Source organism: Micromesistius poutassou, assembly GCF_964030765.1.
Source record: "Micromesistius poutassou genome assembly, chromosome: 22".
Taxonomy (NCBI): domain Eukaryota; kingdom Metazoa; phylum Chordata; class Actinopteri; order Gadiformes; family Gadidae; genus Micromesistius; species Micromesistius poutassou.
Genome location: NC_140292.1, coordinates 12,080,887 through 12,104,774, shown reverse-complemented (window position 1 = coordinate 12,104,774; position 23,888 = coordinate 12,080,887). Strand labels below are relative to the sequence as shown.

General features: G+C 41.6%; 1 pseudogene across 1 annotated transcript; it reads left to right on the top strand.

Annotated features, from left to right (window-relative positions):
• The first annotated feature begins 8,026 nt into the window (after positions 1–8,026).
• LOC311367943 (torsin-1A-like) lies at positions 8,027–23,888 on the top strand (annotated as a pseudogene). Its single transcript, XR_014684232.1, has 8 exons — positions 8,027–8,030; positions 11,781–12,046; positions 12,146–12,321; positions 12,479–12,606; positions 21,572–21,769; positions 22,846–22,897; positions 23,277–23,486; positions 23,658–23,888. The product of XR_014684232.1 is annotated as a torsin-1A-like (transcript).

Sequence of the window (23,888 nt, the reverse complement as noted above, 5' to 3'; positions counted from 1 at the left end):
CACCAGGAAGGGATGAATTCCACGGGGGGGCTTCAAAAAAGCCAGTGACCTCAGTCTAGTACCTTATTGGTACAGAGCCGGCTGAAGAAGGTACAGTTTAACCTCGGGGGCGAGTTCTCGTAGCGCTCCAGCTCAAAGGTGTTGTGTCTGATGTTGTCGATGGAGGGCAGGATAATCCTCCTGAGGTCTTCCTTGATGCAGGGCAGCACCGGCTCCGCCCTGGGAGGGAGGGAGGGAGAGAGAGAGAGAGAGAGAGAGAGAGAGAGAGAGAGAGAGAGAGAGAGAGAGAGAGAGAGAGAGAGAGAGAGAGAGAGAGAGAGAGTTAAAAGTAGCCTATGTTTGTTTTTGGTTATGAATGCTTCCTTATTTACGAGACCACACAGCACACAGACATATCATAGGTCATGTATTTATTCATATACATATATATAGAGACAAAAATACACACACACACACACACGTGTCAAATCAAGTATTCTAAAACGCTGTGGTATACAAAACATAATAACAATATGTCCCAACTTGAAGCGGCTTTTGAGGACTTTCCAATTCCACATTTAAATACCCCTGTCCTTTAATGACATGGCCTAACCTAACTATGTATAGGAAGTCAAATGGGGACATCCCCTACAATGTTTATCAGGAGAACTCTGATAAGAGAATGAGAGTTTGACTCGTGATTATTACTCTGGGATGTGAGTTCGCTGGAGGTTAATAATAAACCTTATTTGCCCTCCTTTTTTTTCTACTCCATACTTTTGTTCTTTTAGAGTCCAAACGCTGTATGTAGTTCTAAGTAAAACTCTGCTGTTTACAGTCTAATTAGTAAAACTCTGCTGTTTACAGTCTAATTAGTAAAACTCTGTTGTTTACAGTCTAAGTAAAACTGTTGTTTAGTGTTTCCAGTGTTAGAAGAGTTTGACATGTCAACAGTTAGCTACTAGGGAGAGAGCCACAATGGCCAATTCTCTAAATGTGTCCTGCTGGCCTCAGAGCCATAATGGCCGCTGTTCACCAGGAAGGGTTTCCACATGCGCAGTGTTCGTGACAAAACACATTCACTCTGTGTGATCTCCGTCTAGTAGGAGTTAGTCTGGTTTCCCCGCAGGCCCGCCACAATGCTGTCATTCAGATATGCCCACATGCAAGCTATGCACCTCTCTAACGCATGAAAAACACCAACACACACCCGTACACATACACACCCTGCAACACAGTCACATGTTCAGAGAGAGAGAGAGAGAGAGAGAGATCTTTGCTTGTTTTATTTTAATTGATTTTTAGTTGCCAGACCACACAGCACACAGACATAGAGAGAGATTAATTAATTCCCAGTTGCATTCCCAGTTGCATTAATGCAACTGGAGATTGTGTGGCCAATAGAAATGCAGCCACACAATCTCTGACGACGTCATGAGTAACATTCAGGTTCCAGGTTTAGATAATATTTGTCCATTGTGCATATTTTAGGCTGAACCTGGTTTGTGTTACTTTGATCGAGAGGATAGAGAGGGATAATGATCTTAACTATCCTCAATGTTCATTGGCCAATCAGACTTGTCCTGATGTGATAAAAACCTTACGTGGAACCCCACCCCCATCAACAACTCTGTCTGCCAGCACCCCAGACGAAAACAACTTCCCGCGCCTGCTTCCATCTGCAGTGGCATGCCCTGGTTGTGGCTGCAGACCTGTTGCATATCGAGTCATCAGCCTGCACAGGTTAAACCAGCCATCTCCACACGTACTCGGGAGATCACCTGGATGCCAGTGGATTTGCTCCACTGGCCAGTGTAGCAAATGTCCATGCTACACACCACCTAGGTGGCTTCTTCTGGGCTCCTCCGGACAAAGGACGCAGGGTGGTGGTGTTAAAAATGTGGTTTATTGCAAAGGTTTGATAATGAACATGGCAAGGGTGCTCCACTGCCATCCAGGAGACCTCCGGAGTGCGTGTGGAGATTGCTGGTTTAACCTGTGCAGGCTGATTAGCCAGTGTGCAGCCTCACCCAGCTCCAGAGTCCCATCAGACTCAGCCATGCAAGGCTGCTTAAACCAGCATCCCTCCACACACCCTTCTAACCCTAACTACTAACCAATCATGACATTTAGTTTACTTACATATTTACATTTAGATCTATCGTCATATCCTGCTCTGTGTGTTTGATGAAATGTAATTGAATCATTTATTCTGTTTCTGACCTCTCATGAACCACACACCTGTTCACACATGCACACACACGTGTTCATACATGCGCAAATGTCAAAACTACCCTGGGATACACAACTGTAGATTCCCCAAGTGGGATTAAATAAATCATTGTAAAGTGGAAGCAAACCGAATCTGCTACATTTCTAAGACTTTAAATAAGGCCCATTTCAGACCAGAATGTCATAAATAGCACGTCTATTACAGTGCATGCATGTCTTTTATTTATGTCTTTCTCCCTTTTATTGGTCTCTATCTTTCCCCCTATCTCTCTGCTTTGTAGCACTTGTGAAACACTACAACGCTACATTTTTTCTTGCATTACTGCAAAACCATACACCCATCTTACCTCTGACCCCATTTCTCCTCTGCTCTAAAACAGCAGCGGTGGTCGTCCACCAGTGATCTCCTTCAGCAGGTGCGATTGACAGCCGAGTGACGAGTGATGTTACTTTTTGAAGATTTTACCATTATCATGTTTAAATTGTTTAAAAAATTGTTTAAAATGTTTAAAACTTTTTTTATTAATAGAGAATTGGTCCAGCTTACGTATTAAGGATCAAAATAGTAGGTCGACTTTCAGTCAGTTTGTCCTATCAACAAACCATCCAGAGTCATTTGAAAAGTGAACGCCCTTTTGGCACGCATTAGTGTCTGTTTGACAGTTGGAAAGTATGATATTATAGCCTACCATAATGTCAGATTGATTGGTTTAAGATGGTCTAGAGCAGGGGTGTCCAAACTACGGCCCGCGGGCCACATGTTAAGAAATGTATGTGGCCCTTGAGCCAAAAAGTTTGCCCACCCCTGGTCTAGAGGCTAAGGTTCCACACCTGTCATGAATGATTGCCATATCACACAGCATCATGATCATTGACGAGGGTCAACGATTACCTTCTGCTAACAATTGTATACTTTTCAGTTGTTTGTACAGATCTACTTTGGCCATACTGTACGATAGCAGTCCTGCTGGGGTGGCTGTGAGGGAGGCCAGGCGCTTCCTCAACATCTGATCTAAACTAATGTTGTGGATTTTGGTCCAGGAAAGGCCGCCGAGACAGGATCGCTTTTAACTCACTTTATTTGGTTAAGGTTATTGGTCTATTGTCTATCGTCTATGAAACAAAAGGAGAGGGATCGTACATAACACGCGTGGAGCGTCTCTAAGCATAACATCCAAAAAGATACGCTACCCAAGAGATTCTGTCCTCCAAAGGCGGAGTCTGAGTTTATGTATCCCAGGTGTTCTTCTTTGGGTTTCTCACTTCCACTGTGTGTCCGTTGCTGCCCCTAGTGTAAATGTTTTGTAACTTTGTCAAATGTGTTCAGTGCTGCCCTCAGGCGATTAGGAGGGGAAATTACCTCTAAACTATGTGTGCTACTGGATATGGCTATGTGAGAGTATTACAGTAAAAATGTATCACTAGGGAATATTACAATTAAAAAATGTCACACTAACATCATCAATATGGTTTGTTATGTTGTTTTAAGTGCATTCGTACAGACAGATGCCTCTAAACATTTGTTTGAGAGGGAGAGGGTAGCCTAGTTGTCACCCGAACATTTGAGATTATTATTTTGTAAAAATATTTAATTGCGATTAATCGCATTAATGTCACAGTTAACTCGCGATTAATCGCACATTTTTATCTATTCTAAATGTCCCTTGATTTCTTTTTGTCCCATTATTTTTACTAATTTTAATGCTTATCAACATGGAAAAGTGGATTGGCTTGCTTTGTGCAAATGTTTTTTTTATTGAAAACAACATTGCCATATAGTGTAGTGTTCAATTTCACACTAACATTCTCACTTGGAGCAGTCCTTCACACTTGGAGCAAATAATCTCTCAGACAATGTAACACTGTCCATCAATAAATAAATAAATATTTATTATATTATATATTTATTTAATAAATAACTTTATTTAATAAATAACTGACTGGACTTAGATGTAACAAAACTGTGACTATGAAATCATATTTTTTAATTGAGTAATTGACGATGACTGTTGATCATTGCTGCTTGTTGTGTGATTTGATTGGTTGATTCGTACCATATTATAGTTTGTAGTATTATTTGTGATAGTTTTTTGCGTCAAAATGTATTAGCACCTGCTATAAACAATGTACCCCCCCCCCTCCTTACCCTGGAAATCTGGAGTTCTCGCGAGAGCACAATTTGAATTTGCTCAGCGAGTTTTATTATTATTATTCTGCCACGTTTGACTTAGACAGCCTAAACCGCTCGCATGCTTTTTATGAAACTTACTACTGCTGTAGAGGCTGATTCAAGATTAACAGACAGCAAATATTACATTGATTGGCCCAAAGGTGGCGCTATAGCAACTGTCCAAAAATGCAAATTTTGAACAAGCATATCTCGGAAACTTTTTAACTTACAGACATGAAACTTTTATCACACATGCATATCCTCATGCTGAACAAATATGCCTCAAGAACCTATGACTTCCGGCAAACAGATTTGCGGCCATCTTGAATTTTGTTAAAAACACTAAATTCCCTAAGGATCCTTTGACAAAAATCCTTTATCCCATATCATCTATGCACCAATGTCTTCAATCTGACTTAAAGATTAGTCTGTACAATCAATTTTAAAGCACCCATGAGCCATTGACTTCTAAAAGGTGTGTGGTTTAAACTGCGAAAAGAGTTAAATGCTCATATCAACATCAAGTTGGACTCCTATGATCTTGACTCCAATACAAAATTAGTTCAGAATCTAATTCTAAACAAGGTAAAATCAACATATTTTCAAATAGGGCGTGGCATTGAAATGGGCGTGGCCTGTCACTAAAATCGCCACAGTTCATAGACGCAATGTTTGATTTGAGCGGGACCGACTTAGTGGCTGTTGGGGACCAAAGTTTAAACTGCTCAGTTAATATGAAGTTGATTGGCAAAACAACATGGCCGCCAGAGGCTAGAAATCGTCAAAAATCGTCAAAATTTAACTTAACGTCAAAAGGCAGGGTTAACTTAACCCAATCATCATCAAACTTGGGATAGTCCAAGGCACATTGGTCAAGATGAAACTGTTAGGGAAAACTTGTTAGGGTTAGGTTTGATGGTTTATTGGTCGGCTTATGCTTGGCACCGTAAAATGCTGCTTGCAGCTTTAATTTGAATTGTTATAAGACATTTGTATTTGTGAAATACAAAAAAACAGACACAGATAAACAGCAGTGGTGTCCAGACTAATGCTGTGGGAGTGGTGGGTTTTAATAAGCTTGACTTACCCTAGCACATCATTTATTGGGGGCAGGTGCTCCCCTGGCCCCCCATGGACACGCCCCTGAAGGCTGTAACTCTGCACCAAGGCTGACGTCTTCAACGTCTTCAAGTACCGTATTAGGGGCCCACTAACACCTATATTCAAGCATCCATAAAATAACATGCCATGGGACCTTTAAGTGAAAACAGTAATGGTGTCCTTTTGCCATTGAACAAGAAAATAAATTACTTGTTAAAGTATGTTTCAGTAAGCAACAAATTGTACAGTTTAAGCTTTTATCAACCGACTGCTATTGCCATCTTAACTGCATAATCTTTTCGTTTCTTACACCCATTAAAATATATTACAATCAAATGATTTAATGTATTTTAAATTTAAACCACAGACAGAAATATTGACACTATCAATTTGAGAAAAATGTGTTTCATGCCAACTGTGCAATTGTACATTTCTGTTTGTCATGTTCAGTCTTTGTCTTGTGTCTTATGTCTTGGGTTTAGTGTTTGTTCTCCCCCTGTCCACAAGAGGTCCGTAGACTTTTCCCCTCACTTCAGTCCCTCCTCCTCGCCCCGATGGTCTTGGGGTGTGTGAGAACGAGTAGGGGGTTGAGAGGGCGGCTGGAGTGCCGTGGTCTCTGGGGGGATCAACGCCTCTGTAAGGACCGGGAAGAGGAGGCCGAGATGGAGTCTACCTTCTTAACAGCCGATTGGCAGTTCCAGAGTGCCCCCATCATTTCAAGGCCAGTGTAGGTGAAGAGCGTTGCAGGTTGGATGGGTAGTTGCGCCGAGCAGAGGGTCCTAGGTGGCGTCTTCTCTGGTTAGATATCCTGACGATGGTTGAGCTACGGCACAAAGCTACGATGGGCGGGAGGAGAAGTAGTTGTCTTCCTCGATGGACTCTCACAGAGAGACTCCCTGGGTCTTTGTTTGACCACGTCTATTGGAACATTGGAACATGAACAATAATAATCATGTACTGACCTATGGTTAGCACTCCACATGCTGAAATATAACTGTGGAAAATCAAAGGGATTATATTGTAAAATATTGACCTTTATCAAGGGTTGAATCGGTCATAAAAAGAAGAATGAACTAATCACAAAACACTGGAGAATATGACAAGATTTGGGTTGGCTCTTTCCTAAATGCCTTCATATGTGAAGAGAATGGTCTTATGGTCTGATAATTTATCATACATTTCAGAACTGTGAAAACAGTAATGGTGTCCTTTTAACAATGGACAAGGGTGATAAATTACTTAGGCAAAGTATGTTTCAGTAAGCGACAAATTGTATAATTGCTTAAGCTTTTATCCATTGACTGCTATTGTGCGCTTTAACTCATAATTGTAATGTTTTTCCACCCATAAAAGTCGATTTGACTTCAAATGATTTCATGTTTTTCTACACAATAAATGTGAGTGCTACCTGCAATGTGCAATTGTACATTTCTATGTATGTCTATGTTCTATTTCTAAGTTATTGAAAAATATTTTTATTTCAATAGGCGGTTTGTTGCATCATGTCTGATTATGATTAATTCTATATTACTATAGCTATATTGAAAGGTATAATTTAAACGTTTGATTCCAATGTATAACCTGGTGGGTGTCCAAAGAGCTCTACCTTTTAATACCAAAAAATAAGTATTTTCAGATGTTACTCCAGTATAATTAAAGTGCAGTTCAATGATAATTAAAAAAAATAAGTAACTATTTCTTATAACTCATGTAAAGTCCTCCATTTTGAAACAAATGCTGACCTTCAGTTTCAAACATTAAATCATCTTTTTCAATTGGCCGCGACTGTATTTACTGTGCCTTATTGTAGCTCTGTTCTAACTTCCATCAGTGCATGAGGGACAGGTTTCAGAGCTGTGTTGGTGTGTTTCCACTCAAAAAGGGAGATTATTTGTGTTGGCTACCACTGACACAATATAATATCAATTCAATTAAATTCAATACATTTATTGCCATGTCAACAAGTTGATAGGAATTTGTCTTGGTACAACTCTCAGACAGCCAAACATGAAGGACAGACATCATAAGTACTGAAAACAGACAATGTACAACAAACAACAAACAATAAACAATCCCAGCAGACAGTGCAGATCTGTCATACTGAACAATGCCAAGGCTGGGTTCCAGGAGCGTACAGGACAACACCAAACAAACAAACAAAACAGAGAGTAGTACCGAGTCGCCATAGAGCGGCGCCATCTTGTGTCTCAAAATATATAAAATATAGCACAATATAGCACAATATAGCAACCGTACCACCATGCAATATATTGTAGCATATATATTAAATAGATACTACTTTATAACTACTTGAATAGATATCCTTAGATATCCTTAGAAGTATAGCTGCAGATATTACCAGTTAATGATGTTGGCAAAAGTAGGCCTAGCAGAACAGACACACACACACACACACCTTGTGAAGTTATTGCAATTTGTCATTAAGTGGCTACGCAGTATTAATTACGTTGTGAATTCTGAATGGGCTGGTTCTTCAAACTACTTGGGACAGTCGCCTTATGACTTCCAAGAGCGCTCCACACAATGGGTGAGGTAACCGACGAATGACAGCAGTTGCTATCTGTTTCCATTCTGATAACATCCTCATCCAGATGAGAGAGTGTCTGTCAGTCTGTCAACATGAGGCTTCAGTGAGTAATGGAGACATGTTACACCATTTCTGAAATTGTAGCAGGAATGCAGAGGTGTGTCCTTGTGGGGTGCCAGTGAGATGTTTTCACAAAGAGAGAAACTGAAACTAGTATCAATCCTATTGAGGTGAGAATCATTCTTTAGAAACAAAACTTAGTATCTGCAGTATCAATGTTTTGGGATTGATCCGCCCACCCCTACGCAGCAGAGTTTAAGAAGTTAGTATGCCAGCAAAAAACGTTGTGAACCATATTGTGGTTTTGTATATTCAGTATATTCAGTTTACCCAGCAGGTAAACTGACGATATAAGTACGCTTGAGTAAACTCTGAGTTCTTAACTGTAACATGCAGAGACATTGAATTTGATCACAGCTGAAAATAAGTTTTTCCTAGCGTCAGTGTTTAAAATGGTGGGCGCCGATCAAAATAAAGCTGCTAGTTAAATGAAACTTAGGTTGGTTGAATTATTGTAAATAATAATGCTTTATAGATCTATGTTTGGTAATGAACAGTGTGACGTATGGGTTATTTAAGGGAAGCTTAGTAGTGAGCTACTATCAAGTTGGCTGAAGAGCCAATGGTTACAGGGATTGTTATGCTGATACTTGTAGCAAGCAAGTTAATGTTTCAGTCTCATGTTATTTCCATGCTATCCCATCAAAGTCGTTGGGTCAAAAGGGTGTCAATCACATTTGGCTGTTTGTTGTTGGTTGTATTTGGTTATGATGTGAAAGAATACAAGTATGTTCACTCAGTACGGTATAAAAGTATGTGATAAGTATGCCAGCGAAAGACGTTGTGCACCATATCGTGTTTTCATATTCCCAAAAGAAAAATAAATGCGCTGCACCAGAGGGAGCTACAAATCATTCCTGTCTGTGTAACACACGTAGACCAAATATAAATAGTTTTACAACTTAAACGTGTTAAAGTAAATGTAGCCTAATGACATTTGCTCAACTATTTTTATTGAGCGTAGTGATCAACCTGATTATGTAAACATGAACATTAGTCAAAAAACATTGTATGGTTTATGGGCATATGTCTAACTACTTCACTGAATCGCTGTAACACTTCCTGATAGCATACACCAGTGGTTCTCAAATGGGGGTACGCCCCCCTAGGGGTACTTTGAAGTACTGCAGGGATACTCCGATATATTCTTTTTCAAAGTTAAAAAAGCTAAATATCTTTTTTTTCATCCTGAGCAAGTTTCAATTCTGAAAGTGGTTGAAACGTAAATCTGAAAAGAAGGAGAAAGGAGAATTTGTGAAAAAGAAAGCTCATCCGGAAACACCAAAATGTTGTCAGTTTCAGGAAGAATATATTGTAATGGGATTCACCTCAACATGCTCTGACCCTTCCCTGGCGTTGTGCTTCTTTTGAGGGGAGAAATTTGCCAATAGTTGCATGAAGCACAGGCCTGTGCTTCTCACTAATTTGTGAGTATTTGAACCATTTTAATGTTCATGTTACCACTGCTAAATAGAACACATTTTATTTATTTTCTCCCAAAAATGTTTTATGCAGGTGAAGGGGGTACTCAGCTGATTTTCTTTTTAGAGGGGGTACACTAGGAGAAAAATTTGAGAACCACTTGCCTACACTGATGGTTCCTCGCTCCCCACGCTGATTTGGAATTGAGCTTCTGTTTGAGCTGCTTCAGAAATGTTACAGTTGGGACAGCGGGCAGGACTGAGATAAAGGCAAGGCAACTTTATTTATGTAACACTTTTCATACACAAGGCAGACTCAAGGAAACTCTAAAGGAAAACATCTGGAGATATAGCAGGAAGCTCGATGTGAATCCTGATCAATTGAGTTTTGGAATGCAGCCCAGCTATCACAATTCACACAGTTCACTTCATTTTTTTTAAAACAGTTTGATCTAGCCATGTTGAACTTCACTTAACTTTATGCAAATGAGTGCGTTGTGCGCACACTTCAGCCATGTGATTGGTCAACATTCAGTGCGTACTGGCAGACCATCCGGACTGGTTTGACAAGTGAATGCACCTGTTGGCTCCGACACGGACCAGAGTTAAACTAATGTGTTCTGGTAGCTGAAGAGGGGACACTTTGCTTTCACATCACATTCTTATCTTATTTAAAATGAATTCCAGAAATCAACTCGGAGTACTTTTGTTGATGTTAGTGTTCACTGGCAGGACTGATGCTTTTTTTAGGACTCTCAACGATTGGTATAACAAAGTAACAGCCAACGAAGACTGTAACGGGGATTGGATTTCCTTTGACGAAAGAGGTAGGATAAAACATTAAAGGTCTGCCATGTAGGAGTGTGTCTTTATTATTTCCTCTGTTCGGTTGTCAAATTGAAAAGGGAAAGATCTTTTCATTATTAATCCATTCATATTTTAAATGCTCAGTGTATTTTCATAGTAATTTATTTCAAATTTTGCCCAGTTCCATCATTGTTTATTTGGTTCTTTAAGTCCTACTACGTTACAGCAGACCTTCTGCGGGGAGGTGGCACAGAGCCTGGGTACGTGGCCCAAAAAGTGACCGTTTTTGTAGTAAAAATAACCTGTTGACTGGAAGGACTGGATTAGTTGTATTAGGGAACAGAGCAGGTAAATAATGCAGTAATCATTTGTTTATTTTACAACTCACTCGTGAATAAGGTTTATTACAAATAGTCTAGTTCCCAAATATAATACAGCTTTGACAGGCTGTGCTCCTGTTGATGGTAATCCTTATTTGGCGGATGACCACTTTATAGTTACATTATTATAGTTCAATGATTGTAAGTGACACCTAGAGGCAACGCCTGGAAGATCACAGCAGGGCACCAGCATGTGGTAAACCAGTTCACACAGCTAGCCACTATCAAGAATGTAATATAATATATAATAATAATTTATAAATTATTTTAGTCCATGCTTTATTTTGACCACATGTTTGAAGATAACATCAGTACTCATTGGACCACTATGTAGTGCTAACACTAGTTATGAATGGCTTCTTCTCCACATACTGGTCAACACAACACCATATAAGGTTGTATGAGTTTGAAGATAAGTCAGACACTACAAACATGGCCTCTTTGCCATTTCCGCCCAGGTTTACCTGGGTCAATTAAAACCTGTAGGCGTGGCTTATTTACCACTCCGCCCACTTCCAAAATAAACAGAATTCTTACCTTACCTTCGATAGACCGAAACCACAATACAACAAAGGATTCAAATTATTTTTTCTTTAGATGCAAAATGGATTCCATCCCCTCTGACTTCTTGGGAACTACAAGGTAGTGGGAGTAAAACCTTTGCAATCACTTTTAAGAGACGACCACAACAGGGCGCTGTTACTCTGAAGGACAGAGCTCTTTAGGTACGATGTACTGCGTCTTTTATGTCTTAAACAGGCTAGGAAAAATATTCTGCTTCAGGTCAGTATGAAGTTGGAGCCAACCGCCACAGCTTCCAGAGGCCACCAGGCGCTACTGTTGTGGCTGATGTGGCGGCGGTAGACCCTCCTGATCTGAGTTCACACATACAGTTTCAAAATCATTGACTAGGGATTATTTGATTATTTCACTGTTAGGACCAATGCCGATGTCTAAGTTATGCATTATTACTTGGCATCTCAAGCAGCTATGTGCCTTTTTCTTTGCCCTTTCACTTTAAGGTTTGAAGGATGACCTGGGAAGACGACTCTTTGGTCAACACATAGCTGCAGAGGTCATCATGAAAGCTGTGACTGGATTCATGAACAATGACAACCCACAGAAGCCTCTGGTCCTCTCTGTCCATGGGACTGGTGGCACGGGGAAGAATTTGGCCAGTCAGCTGATTGTCAAAAACATCTACAAGGAGGGGATGGACAGCCGCTTTGTCCATTTCTTTAACTCTGAAGTTAATTTCCAGAATGCAAACCAAGTTGAGACGTATAAGGTAGTCTGAGATTGAAGTTTATCTAAATACGACCTGATAGTAGCAGTTGACTGGTGCATGTTGTCCATTCTCTAATAGCGGTCTCCCATTCCTCCACAGTCTCAGTTACGGCATTGGATCAAAGGAAATATCACCAACTGTGCCCGTTCCATGTTCATCTTTGATGAGATGGACAAGATGCATCCTGGCCTGATTGACAGCATAAAGCCATTTATGGACTACCATCACAAGCTGGATGGCGTGTCATATCGGAAAGCCATCTTCATCTTCCTCAGGTGACGACAGCCCAAGTACCAAGATATAATAAAATCTGTATATACCTGATTGTTACAAAATTACTGTAAAAAGGTATACAAAGGTAATAGCTATTTGTAGTAGTCCTAAAGCTTATGCACCTGGGAATAAATAATATTTTCTTTACATTCCTGACAGTAATGCTGGGGGACAAATCATCACACAGACCACTTTGGATTCCTGGAAAAAAGGAAATGACAGAGAGGAACTCAAGCTGAAGGATGTGGAGAGGGCCATCTCTTTGTCTGTGTTCAACAACCACAATAGTAAGTCTGACACTTTAAAGGGGTAGTTCGGAATTTTGGACATCGGACCTCATTTCAAAGTGAGCCAGTGTGTTATTAATCATTGGAGACCGTTTAACACTTTTCATTCAGTCCTTCTAGTTGCAGAAATCGTTGGTGCTAGGCTAATTCAAGTCGAGGGGAAGTGCTAGCCTGCCATTAAAAACAGTTTTACCCACTCCACAGTACACCTGAGGCAAACCAATTATAACGCCAGACTATTGATGTAAATGTTTGTGTTGATAGAATATTGTTAGAAATAAACTTACCCTTGCATCGCATTGCATTTAGTTTATAATCCCTTAAGTTGGAAGCAGGCTATGGCAGCGGCAGACTGATATTACTGGAGTGCGCTTCTGTTTACGTTCTGCTGTAGTGAATTGGTTGCTACACCGGAGCAAAGTGAAATTCCGCCACTGCTTAGAAAGTAGTCCCTCAAAATGTAATGCGATCATAGCTCATTTTGCCGAATGAAGTGCTAACCACATCACTGTCGGGCCAATAATAACGGCAAAGTGTAGTATTGCTGGAATTCATGCTTCAGCATCAAGCATTTTATGCAAACATGCATAGCTTATGTGAACATGCATTTAAACATAAATTGATTAATTTTAAATGTGTTATTTTAATACAGACAGAATGTTTTTATCTAGATTACAGGGATAACAGATGAAAAATAGCCTATTTCTCTAACTGCCTGTTTACATAATGTGGTAACCCGGTCCACAAGAGTCTAGATATCTCACGGCAAGTACCACGCAGAGGTTTCCAATAATGCCGGTGTTGGAGCTATGTAGTTGTAAGATTTAATTGTAAAACATTTATTTAGTTTGTTTGCTTAATATAAAATAATATGATTATTTTATGTTTATTTCTCATTTGTATTATAAATCTAAGTTAATTTGAGTTTGTTTATGCTTTTGTTTTGAAATTATTACTAGCCTATATATAGAGGTAGGCGGGCATAGGTAAGACAGGCACTGGGAAGGGTCATGGTTTTTTACCAGTTGCACGGGAGAGACGAAGGAGATGAGGCGGCCAGTTCCCACTGGTGCACATTTGTTGTGTATGCTTGGAAGATCAGAAAATAAACCTTCAGAAACCCAAATTCACGACTGGACAGTTGACTCTTTTCCCTGCACTGTGTAAGATTCGTCCCCCTGGTGCCTCAGTGGCTATTTTGATTAGGCCTACGTAGCTTTGTTTGGTTTCTTAATTTTCAAGTTATTGTTTTATTGAGGACAAATCGCCACTACATAAAGTAAAAAACCTTCCCTAAAGTATCCCCCCCCCCCCCCCCCCCCCCCCGACGAAAGCCCCCTCAAAGTGGACATTGGACAGTTAAATTGTTTGGATCGCTCTCCCTTTGATGCGGAAAAGACACCTCGCAACCTGGAGCCGCTGGCCGGCGAACATCGCTCAAAACCAACTGATCGGTATGTGAAAAGATTCCCTCTCGAAGGCGTACTGGAAACGGTAACACTATTGGAGTGTTCGAGGCATTGTTTCACACTGTAAGCAAGTTGATGTGTAAATAAGTCGGAAAGTTTACGAGCCAGTATGGATGCGCACGGTGACGCCCACTACGTCACCAGATAAGCTCATTCATAGAACATTCATTCATAAAAGCGCTGACGTAAACCAGATGTCTGATGATGTGTGACAATGTTCTGTGTTAAAGAGGAAAATAAAAGGTGCGCCAATTAAATGAGTTTGAAGCGGATTTGAGACAAGATGGAAATGTCCGACACTGTGTTAAAAACAAAAAGCGACATTGCTTCCGTGTCCGCAACACAACGGAACGTGAAGCTTACAGCCAAAGGCTTGGCATTCCACATCGAAACGTGCCAAAAAAAGAGGTCTCTAAAATGCAAACAAGCAAAAAAGTACATGGAACAAATGTGTGTCTTGATGAAATCCACTGACGATGTGCATGCAGTGCAATATCAGCTGGGTCAGTTCATTCAATGCTACGAGGAAGCAAATGAAACACATGAGTCTTTCTTGAATCTAAACCTGCCCGAGAGTGAAGTTGAAAGACAAAATAAATATTTTCATGCAAAAAAGAAAACGTTTTGTGAATTTACAGAAGAAGCCAAGAACTGGTTATCTGATGCCGGTCACCCATATACGCAAACAAAAGAAAATGTTAATGAACCTCCAGAAAACCAAAGTGTTGCTTCTGATGGAATTAATCCAGAGGACAGTGTTTCAAACATTTCATGTCCTAAGGGGTCTCATTACAAAACCAATTCTCATGTATCCAAAGCCTCATCTTCCACTTCCTCTGCGAGAATAAAGGTTGAAGCTGATAAAGCAGCGCTAACAGAGCGAATGGCTGCATTAAAAAGGAAACATTCTCTGGAAGCCAAAGAAGAGGAACTAAGAAAAGAAAAGGAAAAGTTTGCTTTGGAAACGGAACTGGCAGTAGCCAATGCAAAACTTCATGTGCTGGAAGTCAACTCAAAGTGTGGTTCTAAAGCATCCAACGGAATGAACTCTTATTTTGAAAGGAACCAAGCTCAAATAACAAGCCAACTGAATTCACATGCACATTTTTTTTGTCCCAAAAAATGTAAACAAAAGTGAAATTCTGGGTGAACCTCAGTCTGTAGGACCAGTTGTCAGGCCTAAACAAACGGCTGTGACACAAATTGACTTCAGACCTGCAACAGATATTCCAGCACGAGGCACACAAATGGTTCATGATGCTCAACAATGTGGACATGAATCCTATCTCAATCTAGGAAGCAATCATAGCACCCAAAATGAGATTGTGAACATCATGCAGCGTCAGAATGACATCACAACATTGCTGGTTCAGCAAAATCTATCATCTGCTCTGCCAATGAGAAATATTCATGTGTTTGATGGTGATCCGCTGCAGTTTCAATCCTTCATTAGATCTTTTGAAGTTGGCATAGAAGGAAAAACAGATAATGGGAGTGACCGCCTGCATTTTTTGGAACAGTACACCAGGGGTCAGCCCAGAGACCTGGTGAAGAGCTGTCATCATCTACCCCCTGCTCAGGGCTATCAAACGGCTAAATCCCTTCTGACTGAGCATTTTGGAAATGAACATAAAATTGCTTCAGCATATATGGACAAAGTTCACAACTGGCCACCCATTAAAACAGAGCACGTGGAAGCACTGCAATCGTTTTCTCTGTTTCTTCGAGGTTGTGCCAATTTAACACAGCAAATTGTGTATATGAAGGAGTTGGATATGCCATCCAACCTCAGAAACATTATTTTGAAACTGCCCTATAGGCTAAGGGAAAGGTGGAGGACGGTTGCATGTGATCTGCAGGAGAAAGGAGGACGAGTTGTGTTCACTGACCTTGTGACCTTTTTGGAGAAACAAGTCAAGATTGTTTCTCACCCGCTTTTTGGCAACATTCAAGAATCACAACCCGCCAGCCACAAACAAGCTCCCAACACATATTATGCAAATCAAAGGAAAGAAAGAAGCACATTTGCCACCAGCATCACTGCAGTGAATGAAGGAGATAGAAGCTATGACGACAATGAGACCAATTCCTCTTCTACTCAAAGTAACATCAAATGCTGTTTATTTTGCCAACAAACAAGTCACTCGATGGAGAAATGCTCACTCTTTAAGATGAAGATGCATCAGGACAAGATATGTTTCATAAAGGAAAAGGGAATTTGTTTTGGTTGCCTAAAGCCTGGCCACATAAGTAAAGACTGCAGGAGTCGCTTGGATTGCAATGTGTGTCAGAAGAAGCATCCCTCAGTACTTCACATTGAGATAAAGGATAAAAGTACATCCTTTAAAGAAATACAAGCATCTGTGAGTTCTCCACTAAGCGTTTCACCTGGACAGCCTCAGACATGTGGGCATATAGGGGCCGGTGATGAGGACAATGCTGTCTTTTCCATTGTTGCAGTCAAAGTTAAAGCCCACATGAGTAACACAATTGTGCAGACGTATGCATTTCTGGACCCGGGGAGTTCCGGTACATTCTGTACAGTCAGTTTGGCAGAGAAATTGGGCTTGAAAGGCAAGCCAGCCAACATCCTACTAAGGACAATGGGTCAACAAAAGATTGTGGGCACCACCATATTGACTGGTTTGGAAGTGTCTGGTATGGATTCCAATGATTTTATTCAGTTGCCTAATACCTTAACTCAAAATACTATGCCGGTGTCAAGGTTGAATATTCCACGTCAAGAAGATGTTCAAAGGTGGTCTTATCTGAGGAATGTAAAGCTTCACAATATTAATGCAGATGTGGGTTTGCTCATCGGCACTGATGCATCAAAAGTGATGGAACCCTGGGAGCTGATCAACAGCCAAGGCGAAGGACCATACGCAGTCCGAACAAGAGTCGGCTGGGTCATTAATGGACCACTTCGTGGTGGAGATAACAACCAAGTGAAGACTGGCTGCTCTGTTGTTACAACAAACCGTATCTCTGTGGCACACCTCGAAGAAATGCTCATTAAACAATACAACCAAGACTTCAACGAGAACGCATCAGAGGAGCAGCTGGAGTTGTCAAGAGAAGACATTACATTTATGGGGATTATGAAAAGTACAACAGAAATGAAAAATGGTCATTACTGCATAGACTTACCCTTCAGAGAAGAAGACCCTGTGCTACCAAATAATCGCTGTGTGGCGGAACAGCGGCTCCAGGGTTTGAAGAGGAAATTTGAAAAAAATCTACAATTTAAGCAGGAGTACACCACATTTCTGAATGATATGTTGGACCAAGGCTATGCAGAAGTAGTACCCACAGATCAGCTGGAAGAGGATGATGGAAAAGTGTGGTTCATCCCTCATCACGGAGTACATCACCCCACCAAAGGAAAGCTAAGGGTCGTGTTTGACTGTGGAGCCACATATAAAGGAACATCCCTGAATTGCCAGCTTCTGCAGGGCCCGAATCTCACCAACTCTCTTGTAGGGGTCCTCGTTCGATTCAGGAAAGAACTTGTGGCAGTCATGGCTGACATCCGTGCTATGTTTTATCAGGTACAGGTGCCTGATAAACATGTGAACTTCCTCCGCTTCCTTTGGTGGCCTAATGGCAACACTGATCTAGAGCCAGTGGAATATCGGATGAGAGTACACCTGTTTGGAGCAGTATCGTCCCCAAGTTGTGCCAACTATGCCTTGAGGAGAGCTGCAGAGGACAATGCATCTAATTTTGCTCCTGAAGTGATAAGCACAGTCAACTACAGCTTTTATGTAGATGATTGCCTGAAGTCCACAGCCTCGGAGAAAGATGCAATACAAATTGTGAAGGACTTGACGGCACTCTGTAACAAAGGTGGATTCAGCCTCCAAAAATGGGTGACAAATAGCCGTTCTGTGTTGATGTCAATCCCAGGTGACATCAGATCAACAGATGTAAGAGAACTGGATTTGGACACAGACCAGCTTCCAATGGAAAGAGCACTCGGATTGCAATGGTGTGTGGAATCTGACCAGTTCAGCTTTAGGACTGCATTACGGGAACGTCCACAGACCAGGAGAGGCATTTTGTCTGTGGTCAGCTCCCTATATGATCCATTAGGATTCTTGGCCCCCTTTATCATGCCAGCCAAATTGATGTTGCAGGAGTTGTGCAGAAGAAACTTGAAGTGGGACGAACCAATTCCCCCCCTATTCTTTAAACAATGGTCTGATTGGCTCAATGATCTCCAAAAAATGAGTGGATTCCAAGTGGAGCGATGCATTAAACCAAAAAATTTTGGAACACCTATGACAGCACAAATTCACAATTTTTCTGATGCCAGTGAAGCTGGGTATGGCACAGCGTCTTATCTGAGACTGGAAGATGGCAAAGATGTGCATCTGTCATTTATTGTGGGAAAGGCCAGAGTAACACCCCTAAAGCAGGTCACCATACCTCGCCTGGAGCTCACAGCAGCAGTCCTTGCTGTCCGGATGGATTCAATGCTTCAAAAGGAGCTACAGATGAAACTAAAAAAGTCAGTGTTTTGGACAGACAGCACAACTGTTCTGAAGTACATCTGTAATGAAACTAGGCGCTTTCATACCTTTGTTGCTAACAGAGTTTCTGTTATCAGAGAAGCCACCAACGGGGACCAGTGGAAGTATGTAAACACCAAGGTCAACCCTGCAGATGAAGCATCTCGTGGAATGAGAGCTGAGGAATTTCTGACACGATCACGATGGATTAAAGGCCCAGAGTTCCTCTACTTGCCAGAAAAGGAGTGGCCTGTAGCTGACGTGGATCCAGCTGTGATTCCTGCTGATGACCCCGAGGTCAAAAGAGAAACAAAAGTGAATACCATCGTCAAATATGCAGATAATGCCACAAACCACTTCATCAACTACTTCTCATCATGGAGGAAACTTAAAGTGTCTGTTGCCTGGTTCCTTCAGCTTAAAAGAGTTCTGTCGCTTCTGAGCCAAAAGAGGAAAGAACTCAAAGCCGCAGAGAGCGATGAGGATGCCAGAATTAAACGTTCTGTGGAACAGAAACTTCAGAGTTTTAAAGCCACTCTTGTAGGAAAAAACTTGACTCCACAAGATTATGATGAAGCAGAAAAGGCAATCATTTGTTTTGTTCAGAAACAAAGGTTTGCGAGTGAAATCGCCTTATTGAAAGGCGACTCAAATGTATCCAAGGACAGTCCTCTGTACAAGCTAGACCCTATACTGGAGGATGGAATTATCAGAGTTGGAGGTCGCTTGCATAAATCTGCATTACCATCGGAGACCAAACATCCTGTTATCCTTTCAAAGGACCTGCATGTTTCCCAGCTTATTATACGCCATATTCATCAACAACTTGGACATGCTGGTAGAAACCACATGCTGTACAGACTTCGACAAAAATACTGGATCATTAGTGCCAATTCTGCAGCAAGAAGGACAATAACAGAATGCACTGTGTGTAGACGCCACAGAGGAAAACTTGGAGAGCAAAAGATGGCAGACTTACCTGAAGAGAGGGTTATGCCAGACAAGGCTGCTTTCACAAATGTGGGAGTTGATTATTTTGGCCCAATCGCAGTCAAAAGAGGAAGAAGCCTTTTAAAAAGGTATGGAGTGCTCTTCACCTGCTTGACCAGTCGTGCGGTGCACCTTGAAGTGGCAGACTCCCTTGACACACACTCTTGCATTAATGCCATACGGAGATTCATTTGCAGAAGAGGCCCTGTGTCGAGTTTGAGATCTGACAACGGCACAAATTTCGTGGGTGCGAACAAAGAATTAAAACGAAGCCTTGTAGAGCTAAACAATGTCAAAATCCAAGGTGCCTTGATTCAAGATGGAATTAAGTGGAGCTTTAATACACCAGCTGCTTCACATCAAGGTGGTGTTTGGGAACGTCTGATTCGCTCAGTACGAAGCATACTCACCTCAGTTCTTGGACAGCAGGTATTGAATGATGAAGGCCTGCAGACGCTGTTTTGTGAGGTAGAGGCAATACTAAATGACAGACCCATCACAAAGGTTTCGGATGACCCCAATGACCTTGAAGCCTTAACACCAAACCATATTCTTCTGCTAAAAGGCAAACCCATCTTTCCACCAGGACTCTTTGAGCAGAGTGACCTCTACATCCGAAAAAGATGGAGGCAAGTGCAGTATATGGCAGAGCTGTTCTGGAAAAGGTGGACATCTGAATATTTACTTGCGATGCAAGAAAGACAAAAATGGGCTTATCCAAGAAGAAACTTCTCTCAAGGAGATATTGTCATCATTGCTGATGCTACAGCCCCAAGAGGATCTTGGTTGATTGGCAGAGTTCTGAGTACAAAATCGGACTCCAAAGGATTGGTCCGCTCCGTCTGCATCCAAACCAAGACCAGTGTGTTGGAAAGACCTGTGACCAAGATATGCCTGCTCCTGGAGGATACGGCATAAGACAATGGACAATATTCTTTCTTTTTCTCCATCTGTCCTGTCTTCCATATTTATTTTTCTCTTCCAGCACAACCCATCCAGCTATCGGGAAGAAGACTGTAGCTCCCCTTATGTATTTAAGTAATTGGGTGTTTACACTTTTCCCAATTAGGGGCCAGAATGTTGGAGCTATGTAGTTGTAAGATTTAATTGTAAAACATTTATTTAGTTTGTTTGCTTAATATAAAATAATATGATTATTTTATGTTTATTTCTCATTTGTATTATAAATCTAAGTTAATTTGAGTTTGTTTATGCTTTTGTTTTGAAATTATTACTAGCCTATATATAGAGGTAGGCGGGCATAGGTAAGACAGGCACTGGGAAGGGTCATGGTTTTTTACCAGTTGCACGGGAGAGACGAAGGAGATGAGGCGGCCAGTTCCCACTGGTGCACATTTGTTGTGTATGCTTGGAAGATCAGAAAATAAACCTTCAGAAACCCAAATTCACGACTGGACAGTTGACTCTTTTCCCTGCACTGTGTAAGATTCGTCCCCCTGGTGCCTCAGTGGCTATTTTGATTAGGCCTACGTAGCTTTGTTTGGTTTCTTAATTTTCAAGTTATTGTTTTATTGAGGACAAATCGCCACTACAGCCGGATTCGGCGTTCATTCACAGGTATGAGCGATAACAGGTAATACATCAAGTAGACTATGGCCTCCGTGAGACTCGAGTCGGATGTGTCGTCGGCCTTCTGCTGGGTCGTCGTCTCTGCTTCTCCCTGGGCTGAGTTCCCGGTCAGCTTTTAAGATGTCCGCCCGGTCGTTTCCCCCCTCCGGCCAGGTGTTCTCCATCAGGCTCATTGCGTTGAGTGAAGATGTGCTCACTGCCGCCGGCTAGTGGATGGCGGTGGTACACCCCGTCCACCACTAGCCCACGGTTCCCTCTGGTGGGGAGCGGGTTGCCACAATAAAAGCACTCAATGTGGCCTGTCTAACAGTCATACAATAGTCATCATTTCCTATTAAGATTTACATCGTACAAATCGTCATTCACTTTGTACAGGTGGATTGTGGCGTTCCAGTTTGATAGAGAGTAACGTGGTGGACTTCTTCATCCCATTCCTGCCCCTGGAACGCCGGCACGTTGTCCAGTGTATTATGGCTCAGATGGAAGCCATGGGCCTCCAACCAGACCATAATAAGGCCTGTGAATTGGCAGATGAAATCGTAATCTACTTTCCTAAGGATGAGAGACTCTTCTCTGACCGGGGTTGCAAGACGATTGACAGCCGGCTGGGATACTTAATTTAACCAATCAACTGATGGCTCAGATGTTGTGTTACTCTAATTGCTGGCCAATTGTGTAGGATCACTCGTACTGCAAACTGAATAGAAATATTGTGATGGTTTAATAACCACAGCGCTTGATTTTTTAGGTTGTGTGCTAAATGCAATCAAACATTAATGTTGTACTTGCTGATATTGGAAAATTAATAAGGTGGTTGTTGTGACATCATGTTCTGACCTGTGGTTTAGAACTCTACATGCTAAAATATTACCATGAAGATTGAAGGAATTATATTGTTAAATAATGACCTCGTATTTAAGGGTTGTATAGGTCATAATCATAAAGTTGTACGATTTATTGTGTGTTTAAACGAGTAATTGAAACAAATAAAAGCACAGGTTGCTCATGTTGGATGTGGATTCAAGTGTTTCTTGAATATGATGAATTAGAGAGAGCAAGCTGCACTGTTTTCATGAAACTGATATTATTGACTTTCTTTATTAAATAACCTTTTTTCTGTTATGTTTCTGAGTTGTCTGCAATTGGATCCCATCTCTCCTTGTTCCTGGTGCCGTTTGTATTATATATTGGAAGAATAATTTAAATGTTTGATTACAACACATAACCTGGTGGGTATCAAAAGAGCTCTACCTTAATACACAAAAAGAAGTATTTTCAGATACTCAAGTATAATTCAGTTCAATGATGACTCAAATCAAGTTGTTTCTTATTACTCATGCAATGTCCTCCATTTTGAACCAGCTGTCTTTTTCAGTTGACGGCGACTTTATTGACTGTGCCTTATTGTAGCTCTGTAACAACCTCCTTCAGTGCATAATGGACAGGTTTCAGGGCGGTTGTGTTTCCACACAAAAAGGGGGATTATTTGTGTCACTGACACAATAGGTCAATAGAAAGCATGCAATATATTGAGTTGTAAACATTGGTTTGAAACATAATTATAAAACAATATAATGGATGTTTTTTTTTTAAATAGTAGGATGAGAGCAAGACCCTTTTGACCTAGCCTGAAGACCATCCTGATCACGTGACTTCCTGTGTAATCACGTGATCAGTTGGTCTCTGATTATGATCTACGATTATTTCAAGTTCAAGTTCTACATAAATGTAAGATCATTTTATGAGGGTATTTTGAGGGTTGTATTGTTTAAAGTTATTAAGTAAATTAGGTCGCAGGTGTTTATTGTGCTCACCATTAGTCTTTTACATGCCTATTGTGTGTGTTGTGTATTAATGTCATCCCATTGATGACCTATATTCTGCTGCGGTCAGTGTGTTCTTTACACAGACCTTGTGAGGTTTGCGTGTAAGAGATAGATGAGAGGTTCCTTGTATACCACATAATGTCATAGTCAATAATCAGGTTGCGTTTAGGTGTGTATTCGTGTATTTGCCATTGCAGAAGTATATGATGATTAATCGGTCTTCTGGCAATATAAGTTTTGGGCAGGTTTTTGGTTTTTGATTGGGGTTTTTTTGTGTATAGTTTGGCCGGAAATTGCCAATCCGATCTGGCAACACATGCCATCTACACAAACGCAAGCTGAGACTCAAAGGAGTACAACGGTATGAGTCATATCACATGTCCCTAGCGGTGGCGACTGTCCAGACCACCGGCGGTGCAGAAGGGGTGGCTCCCGCTGACCGGCACCAGTTGGAGCAGCAGCAGCAGCAGGCTGACGAGACCCTGCTGCTGGTGAGGGACTAGCTGGATGAGGGACAGCACCACAACTGGAAGGAAGTATTGACACAGAGCCAATGGGGCTGATTCCAGCTCTACGACGGGGTGGTCTACCACAGGTGGTATGACCCTAGGGGTAAGAACGACCTCCTGCAATTGTTGGTGCCTCGTGTGCTTCGTCCGCAGGCACTGCAGCTGGTCCACGGCTCGGTGGGAGCGGGGCACTACGGGAACGCCAAGACCCTGCACCGTCTGCGGGGGGGGCGGTTCTTCTGGCCGGGCTGTCGACGGGACGTTGAGAATGCACGTCCACGTCCACAGAGCGCCGCCACCTCCGCGGAGAGGCTGGTGGAGGAGATGTTTGTGATGTTTCGGGGTCCCCGCCGATCTCCACAGCGACCAGGGGCGGACCTTTGA